Source organism: Miscanthus floridulus, chromosome 6 (assembly GCF_019320115.1).
Source record: "Miscanthus floridulus cultivar M001 chromosome 6, ASM1932011v1, whole genome shotgun sequence".
Taxonomy (NCBI): Eukaryota; Viridiplantae; Streptophyta; class Magnoliopsida; order Poales; family Poaceae; genus Miscanthus; species Miscanthus floridulus.
In genome coordinates this window covers 56668506-56677563 of record NC_089585.1, presented here as the reverse complement: position 1 = coordinate 56677563, position 9058 = coordinate 56668506, and the positions used below count along the sequence as shown (strand labels likewise).

Sequence of the window (9058 nt, the reverse complement as noted above, 5' to 3'; positions counted from 1 at the left end):
CATGGGAATGCAAGCGCAACTGATGCAGGCAATGATGCAACACATGGATAAACACCGCCTATCCATGTCAGGGACAAGCGCGGAGAGTTTATGAAGGGACACCCTCTTGTGTTCACCCACGTTGCTGATCCTTTAGAGGTAGAAGACTGGCTACATGCTATGGAGAAACAACTGAACATAACACAGTGCAATGATCTGGAAAAGGTGCTCTATGCTTCCGGCCAGCTTTGGGGAGCAGCACAAGATTGGTGGGGGTCATTTCAATATGGACATCCCAACAATGCTTCGGCCATCACTTGGGCAGAATTCAGGGAGAACTTCTGGTTTATCACATCCTGGAAGGTTTGGTGTAGCTGAAACCGGAGGAGTTTAGGGCTCTGAAGCAAAGGTCTATGTCTGTGCCGGAGTACCATTATAAGTTTGCCCAATTATCACGCTATGCCCTAATGATGTAGGTGAGGATCACCAGAAGCAGCATCTCTTTCTCAAGGGGTTGTACGATGGTCTTCAGCTCTAGCTCATGTCTAACACCTACCCTAATTTCCATGCATTGGTGAACCACGCTATTGTGATTGACAATAAGCGCAAGGAGATAGACGCCAAGAAAAGGAGGCTTCAGGGGTAGGCCTCTGGAAGTAACACTCGCCAATGTGCCTACCCACACCCATGTTTCCCGTAGAGGTACCCGGGGCTGTCTAATCAGTGGAATAGTCACTAGTGCCCATAGCCCAACTAGTTCCAGCAGTGCCAGTAGAAGTAGCAGCATGGTGGTCAGCAAGTACCCCGCTAGAGCATGTCCAACAACACCACCATGAAGACTGGTGCACCTAACACTTCCAACAGGTGTTTCCGCTATGGCAAAGAGAGCCACATGTCTTATAACTACCCTGAGAGGTAGAATTAGCAGGCACCCTAGGGTAAGAATAGTAACTAGAAGGGAACCCCTTAGAAGCCACCCCTTTATGGAAAGGTGAATCATGTGTCAGCTGAGATGGCATAGGAAGAACCAGAAGTTATGCTCGGTACGTTCAGTATCAATTCCATCCGTACTACCATTCTTTTTTATTCTGGAGCTTTGCATTCTTTCATTTCACAAGAATTTGTTAGACTACATGGTATGACCTTGTGTGTCATGAAACAACCCATACTAGTGGCTTCACCATGGGGAAGTATGCAAGCTAATTTATGGTGTCCCTCAGCTAGCCTTTCTTTAAGGGGGTAGAGTTCAAAGTGAGTCCTATTGTGTTGAGAATGGCTAGTATTGATATTATTCTAGGTATGGACGAGATGAAGTGACACCAGGCAGTGATTCAGTGTTAGGAGAAGGTAGTTATTTTGACCACACCTAATGGAGACAGACTCAGTGTTGATGTGGTAGTGCTAGCACAACCGACAACCACTGTGTACCAGCTAAATGATAATGCCAACTAGCAGGACTATGTTGTGGAGTTCCCAGATATCTTCCCTGATGACTTGCTAGGTATGTCACCTGACCATGATATTGAGTTCATTATTGAATTATTACCTAGAACTACATCCATAGCTAAGCATCCATATAGAACAGGGGTTAATGAATTAAAGGAACTAAAGAAACAATTGAAGGAGTTGTAGGAGAAAGGTTTCATACACCCCAGTTCATCTCCATGTGGGGCATCTGTGATCTTTGTGGATAAGAAGGATGGTAGCCAATAGATGTGTGTGGACTATCGGTCTCTTAATGAGGTCACTAGCAAGAATAAGTATCCGCTGCTAAGGAATGATGACTTGTTTGACCAGTTGAGTGGTGCTTGTGTGTTCTCAAAGATTGATCTATGTTCTAGATATCATCAACTAAAATTCGTGCAACTAACATACCAAAGACAACATTTACTACGAGGTATGGGTTGTATGAGTACATAGTTATGTCTTTTGGTTTAACCAATGCACCTGCATACTTCATGTACTTGATGAATATGGTGTTTATGTAATTTCTAGATAAGTTCATGGTTGTATTCATTGATGATATACTGGTTTTCTCCAAGAATGAGGAAGAGCATGCCGAACATCTAAGGATGGTCTTGCAAAAGCTCAAAGAACACAAGTTGTATGCTAAGCGGAGCAAGTGTGAGTTTTGGTTTAAAGAAGTCTCTTTCCTAGGTCATGTTGTCTCCGATGGTGGAATAGCAGTGGATCCAAGCAGGGTAGAAGACGTATTGAATTGGAAACCACCAACTAATGTCTATGAGATTCGTAGCTTTTTGGGATTGGCTGGGTACTATAGAAGGTTCATCAAAGGGTTTTCTAAACTTGCCAAGCCTATGACAGCCCTGTTAGAGAAGAATGCTAAGTTTGTATGGTCTGATAAGTGCCAAGCTAACTTTGAGGAGTTGAAGAAGAGATTGAGTACTGCTCCAATGTTAGTTTTGCCAGACTTGAGTAAGAATTTCTCCATCTATTGTGATGCATCTCGCTAGGGCCTTAGATGTGTTCTTATGCAAGAAGGAAGAGTTGTGGCGTATGCATCAGGGTTGTTGAGGAAGCATGAGCTGAACTATCCCACTCATGACTTGGAGTTAGCAGTAGTGGTTCATGCTTGGAAGATCTAGAGACACTATTTGATTGGACATAAGAGTGACATCTATGCATATCATAAGAGCTTAAAGTACATCTTTATTACCTTGTTAGATCTAAATTTGAGGCAACGTCGTTGGTTAGAATGGATCAAGGATTATGATTTGGAAGTGCACTATCACCTCGGTAAGGCAAATGTCGTAGCTGATGCTCTTAGTAGAAAGAGTTATGTCAATGAGGTTCAAGCAACACCAATGCCTGAGGAGTTATGTGTAGAGTTTGAGCAACTGAATCTAAGCATTGTCACTAATGCTATGGAGCTAGAAGTGATGCCTACCTTAGAGCAAGAGATTCACATGGGTCAGTTGGAGGATGTGAAACTCAAGGAAATAGCAGAGAATATAGTAATTGAAAAGGCACCAGGTTTCAGAATCAATGAGAATGGCACACTATGGTTTGGGAAAAGAATATGTGTACCTGAAGTGAAGACCATCTGTGATGCAATTCTACAAGAAACCCATGAGTCAGCTTATTCCATACACCTAGAAGTACCAAGATGTACTTGGATCTTAAAGAGAAGTATTGGTTGTATGGATTAAAGAGAGATTTTGCAGAGTATGTGGCCTTGTGTGACACTTGTTAGAGGGTGAAAGCTGAGCACCAAAGAACTATAGGGTTGCTACAACCAATGAAGATACCTGAGTGGAAGTGGGAAGAAGTTGGAATGGATTTTATTGTTTGATTGCCTCTCATGTAGAGAAGTTATGATTAAATATGGGTAATAGTGGATCGGTTTACTATAGTTGCCCCCTTTCTACCGGTCAAGACCACCTATACAGGAGCGAGACTAGCAGAGCTATACATGGAAAGGATAGTGTGCCTGCATGGAGTCCTAAAGAGGATCATGTCTAATAGAGGTACTCAGTTCACATCGTAATTCTGGCAGAAGGTACATTGCCCTTTGGGAACCAAGTTGAATTTTAGTTCTATTGATCACACCCAAACTGATGGGCAAACTGAAAGGATCAACCAGATTTTGGAAGACATGTTGAGAGCTTGTGCACTGCAATATGGTACTAGTTGGGATAAGAGTTTGCCATATGCTGAGTTCTCATACAACAACAGTCACCAGAAGAGTCTCAAGATGGCACCTTTCGAGGCTTTGTATGGACATAAGTGCAGAACGCCACTGTTTTGGAATCAAATAGGAGAGACTCAAGTGTTTGGACCGGATGTTCTTAGTGATGCCGAAGAACAAGTGAGGATGATCAAAGATAACTTGAAAGTGGCATAGTCCTGATAGAAGAGTTATGATGATACCCGAAGACAAGAGTTGGCTTTCAAAGTAGGGGATTATGTGTACTTGAAGGTGTCACTAGTGAGAAGTGTGAAGAGGTTCAATATGAAGGGAAAGTTAGCACCAAGGTACATTGTTCCCTTCAAGATTCTATAGAGACATGGAGAAGTGGCCTACCAACTAGAACTGTATGAGAGTCTGTCAGGTGTGCATGATGTGTTTCATGTGTCTCAATTGAAGAAGTGTTTATGAGTAAAAGAAGAGCAAATACCCTTAGAAGAACTTGCTATTAAGGAAGATCTAACATATGAGGAGTACCTAATAAAAATCTTAGAGACGATAGGAAGGGTTGCAAGGAGTCGAGTTATAAAGATGTACAAGGTAAAAAGGAATCGGTACACTGAGGATGAGGCTACTTGGGAAAGAGAAGAGGATATGAGGAAAGCATTTCCACAGTTGTTTGAGTAAGAACTATCCAATCTCAAGGATGAGATTCTTTTAAGGGGGTAGAATTGTAACACCCTAAAATTTGCATCGTTTCAAAATAGGTGAAATTGATTTATTTCTGTATTTTTGTGAGCATTCAAACTTAGGGAAATAATATTTTTTTATGAAATTAAAATCAAATATAAGGCTAGATACATGTTGATGCATTCGTGCTGCTGCACTTTTTTTATGTGATTACTAGTTTTGACTAAATCAAAAAAGGATTTCAAATGCTTTTGAAAATTAGATTTGAAAACTCTAAAAATAAAAAGAAAAAGGAGAATTCCTTACCTTACCCCCTCTCTCTTGGCTTTTGGCCTAGCTGGCCAGTCTCCCATCCCCTCTCTCATAGGCCCACGCACTCTTTTCTCTCTAGGGCCAGTCCAGCCGAGCTGAGCAACGCGCAATTCCCTCTATTTAGCTGATCATCGGGACCCACCTTTGCTTTCACTGCCGCGCGGGGGCCGTATGGCAGCACCGTCCCCATCCTCCCAACAAAAACGAGAGGATTTCTCCCTTATCCCGATGCTGCTGATCTAATTCTGCTACTCCACTTCCGATTTCCCTGCAATTCAGTGCTATCTCCATGCCAAGCTGCTCTATAAGAGCCGCCACCCCCTCGTAGTCTCTTTTCCTATCTACTAGCCACCACTGCCTGCACCGAGCTCACAACGCTGCTGGCAACCCTAACTCATAGCCATCGACACCGCATCTAATGTTGGGAGCCCCTAAGCCGTCTCTGATACCTTGCCACTCTTTAGTATGAGGTGAAGGATCTGTCTTGCCCCTTCCTTTGATCTCTACTGCTCTCTGGACCCCATTAACCGTCGCCAAACATCATAGGGAGGCTCTATCTACCATTTCAAGCCGTTTGCCATCTTTGACTCATCTTCGCCTTCGTTTTGCACCTACGGTGAGATTCCCATTCCTTCCTCTTTCTTCTCGTACTGATCCCGTGCCGAAGCATGGCCTCAGGGGCCATTTTTGTGTATGTTGGCGAGCTCTCCTCACCGTTGGTCATGTCTGCCATCGGGCCAGTCGTCGTTATCATCCGCTAGAACACCCCTGGCGAGCGTGCCGTTGCCCGCTCTTTCTTCTCATGCGCTCGGTTCATTTTGCTATGGCTCATAGAGCGTTTTATTGTGTTCGCCTGTGATGTCTCGCCGCTGGCCATGGAGGTCCGCCGCGACGGCTTCTGTTTCGGCTGGCTGCTCATCCCTCTACCCCTCATATCTAATCTGGTCCATCCTGATCTGATCCGGCAGACCAGATCGTGCCATACACCTTTGCGGGTGTTTTTTAAAGAGCCCCTTAGCTTTTTAATATTTGAACCCACAGTCCTAGGCCGGATTCCAAAAAACCCCAATTTTGATTATTTTATTATGAAAATAGATCGCGTTAATCATGGTTTTGCCATCCAGAGCCATTTTCATCATATTTCATACATTTTAGATCTGATTGGATCCGTTCAAGTTGCGTTAGGATCATAATAAAGTAATCTATGAGTTTATAACACTGTTAATAATGTTTTCAACTTTTACAATTCATGGCTAGATTTAATCTATTAAACTAGTATAGGAAATCTTGTTTAATTCATAACTTTCACGTTTTAGATCTGATTCTCATGATCTTCATGTCTACGTGTCCTTAGCGAGATGTAGATTCATTTTATAAACCTTTTATCCTATTTTATCTCTATTGGTGTACTATTCTAATTATAGTTATTGTTTGTTATGCATGTTTGGCTCCAGATCCTTGTGTGGCGCTATAATTGTGATCGAGTATAGATGGTGAGCAATTCGTTGGTGGTCCATAGCAGTACCTTGACGAACAGGATCAGTCAGACTACTTTGAGCAAGGCAAGTATAGCATAGGATCTCCTTGTCCTATACACCATTTAATTATTTAGTCCAGTGCATGTGTCTAATTTAATACCCATAAGGATCTCCTAGTTATTGTTACCTTGTACCTTGATTACCGATGGGTTACACTAGCATATGGGTAATTGCTAGCGCTCAAATTAACTATACATAATCTGAATGATGACTAATGACTCTACGGAACGAATGGTAAAATTTGTTGTTAGCAACTTGCCGATAGGGTGAGACAGCAATTGGCTTTTTTACAAGATGCTCTTGGCCCTCCCAAAGCACCTATGTGTTGGCAAAAGCTGGGACATACAGTAAAACCGAGAGAACCACATGGCTCTGGCTTTAGCTCAGTAGTAGGACCCTTTTCTAGCTTGTTAGTGGTTACCGAAAGGCACAAGAGGGGTGTATTCCGAGTTGGGTTGTAACACCCTAAAATTTGCATCACTTTTAAATAGGTGGATTGGATTTATTTATGCAATAGTGTGTGCATGCAACATAGAAAAATAATAAATTTTATCAAATTAAAATCAAATATAAGGTTTACCTACGTGTCTATGCATTCATGCTGCTGCATATTATTTTTGTATTGTGTGTTTTGAAATCAAATTTCAAATTGATTTGAATTTGTATTCAAAATTAGTTTGGAAAATTAGTTTAGAAAAAGAAAAGGAAAACTTACTCCCTCACTGGTTTTTGGCCCAGCTCAGCCTGGTCTCTCCATCGGCCTAGCCGCTTTCCTTTCCTTCTTCTGCTTGGGCCAATGCTAGCAAAGCCGTAGTGCTCCTGCATGGCCCAGCGCAGCCGCCCACATTTTACTCCCTCGCTTGTCTCACTGACATGCCGGGCCCACTTGTTAGGCGTATATCCTTCCTTCGGCTCATGTCCGAGCCGGACACCATCACCGCCACATCTGCCGAATCCGCGCCGCCTACGCCACGCCTGGCTTGACCCGCACATCGAGGCCCTCATAAGTAGCGACCCCTGCACCCACCGCCTCCATCTAGCAATCCGCAGTGCCTCCATGCCCTAAGCCACGTTGCCGCAAGCTCACAAGCCACTGCCGCCGCTGAACTTGTCCAACCACCGCCCTATCGACTAGCTGAGCTGTCTGCCGTGCTTTGAGACAAGGTAACAAAGCAGCTAGTTTTCGTCGCGCCCCCTCCCTCGATTCCTACCGCCGCTGCCATGTCACCGTAGTTTGCCTGGCAAACCCAAGCTGCCATAACAAGCTCATGCTCGCCACCATGCCGTCTTAGCTCCCTTCGAACCCTCCATCGAGCTCACCTCAAGCACCTCTTGTTTCTTGTCCTTTTTCCGTTCTCGATAGTGGTCAGAGCTGTCGTATCGACGAGCACCAGCCAATTCCGGCCATGGCTCTGCCATTAGTGTTCACCGCCGGCTGGCTAGCTCTCTCTCTCTCTCCCTATTTCTAATCTAGACTGCTCAGATCTAATCCAACGGTGGAGATCAGCCCGTACACCTTTGCCTATCGTTTTTGCAAAAAGGCCATTACAATTATTTGGATCTCAACCCGCCGTCCCTATAATTTTATTAAAAAGCTCCTATATTTCTTCATTTTCATGGCCACAGTCCCTTGCTCGGTTTAAAATATGATTTTATTTATTTAAATTCAAAAATTAAGTTTCCTCTATTTACAGAACTGTCACTACCTTCTGTAGGCCATAAAATCTTCATTTGAACTCTGATTTGATCCATTCAACTTGCGTTAGGTTCGTAATTCCGTAATCTACATGTTCATATTATTGTTAAGTATGTTTTCGATTTTTAAAATTTGAGGTTAGATTTAATCTATTATTTTACTAAAGGAAATCTTGTTTAATTCATAACTTTTTCATGACTTATAGTAAGTGCGGCCTCTGTTCTTAAGTGTATAGCATGCGCGGAATGTGCCTTCAGAAAGGGGAGCTCTACATTCATAGGCCATAGAAACCTAGTGGCCACTAAGTTGTTAGGGAAACCTTTGAAAAGCTTCAAAGTGAACCATGCAAACCTCCCTAGGAAGGGGGTCAAGAGATTAGCTACCTCGGGCAAATGGGTAAATCACGGTTCACTGTGAAAGTGTACAAACTCTGCATAGTATTAAAACTGGTATATCAGCGGGGCTCACAGTCATGAGTAGCTCAGAAAATTGACGGAATAGTTGCTCACTTGATGATGATGTTATTAATGATGATAATTCTAATGATGACTATTATTCATGTTTATGATCATGTTCTTTAATTGGGGCTTAAGCAAAGCTAAATGCTAATATAGTGTTAAAACTTGGACTTATTAAAATGCTAACCATAGTAAACTAGTGTCAGCCTCCTGAGCTTCATAAGCCCATGTTATTCCTGTTAAGTAAGAGATGTACTTACGCTTGTTTATTTTCATTATTTGGATAAAAATCTCAGATGGGTAACAGATGGTAATTGTTTGGAGAACTACCCTGAGAATTACTAGACTTGTAGTTCACCAATCAATGTCCTTGTGGAGTTTGGAGGCTCTCATGGAGAGTAGTTTTCTAGTTCTTCCACTTTTATGATAGGATTGCTACTATTGTAATGAATTACTATTCATGGTGTAATAACACTCATGATCATACATTGTAATTTGTCAGCTTATTTGTGCGACTGATCTCTAGGCGCACATAAGATTTATGCATCCCATTTTATCCTTAAAATCAGGTGCGACATGCTGTTTGTCAACCCATGATAGAAAGTTTTGCATAAATAGTCAGTTCTCCATCCCATGATGGGACATTCTGATATGTAATCTTGAAAGCATTCCCATGCCTCTAGGACCGATTCATCATGTTGCTGCTGAAAGCTTGAAATTCTTCCACACAGAGCAT

General features: G+C 42.6%; 1 non-coding gene across 1 annotated transcript; it reads left to right on the top strand.

Annotated features, from left to right (window-relative positions):
• Window positions 1-8950: 8950 nt before the first annotated feature.
• Window positions 8951-9058, top strand: LOC136462007 (small nucleolar RNA R71). Its single transcript, XR_010760537.1, has one exon. It is a non-coding gene; the product is annotated as a small nucleolar RNA R71 (small nucleolar RNA).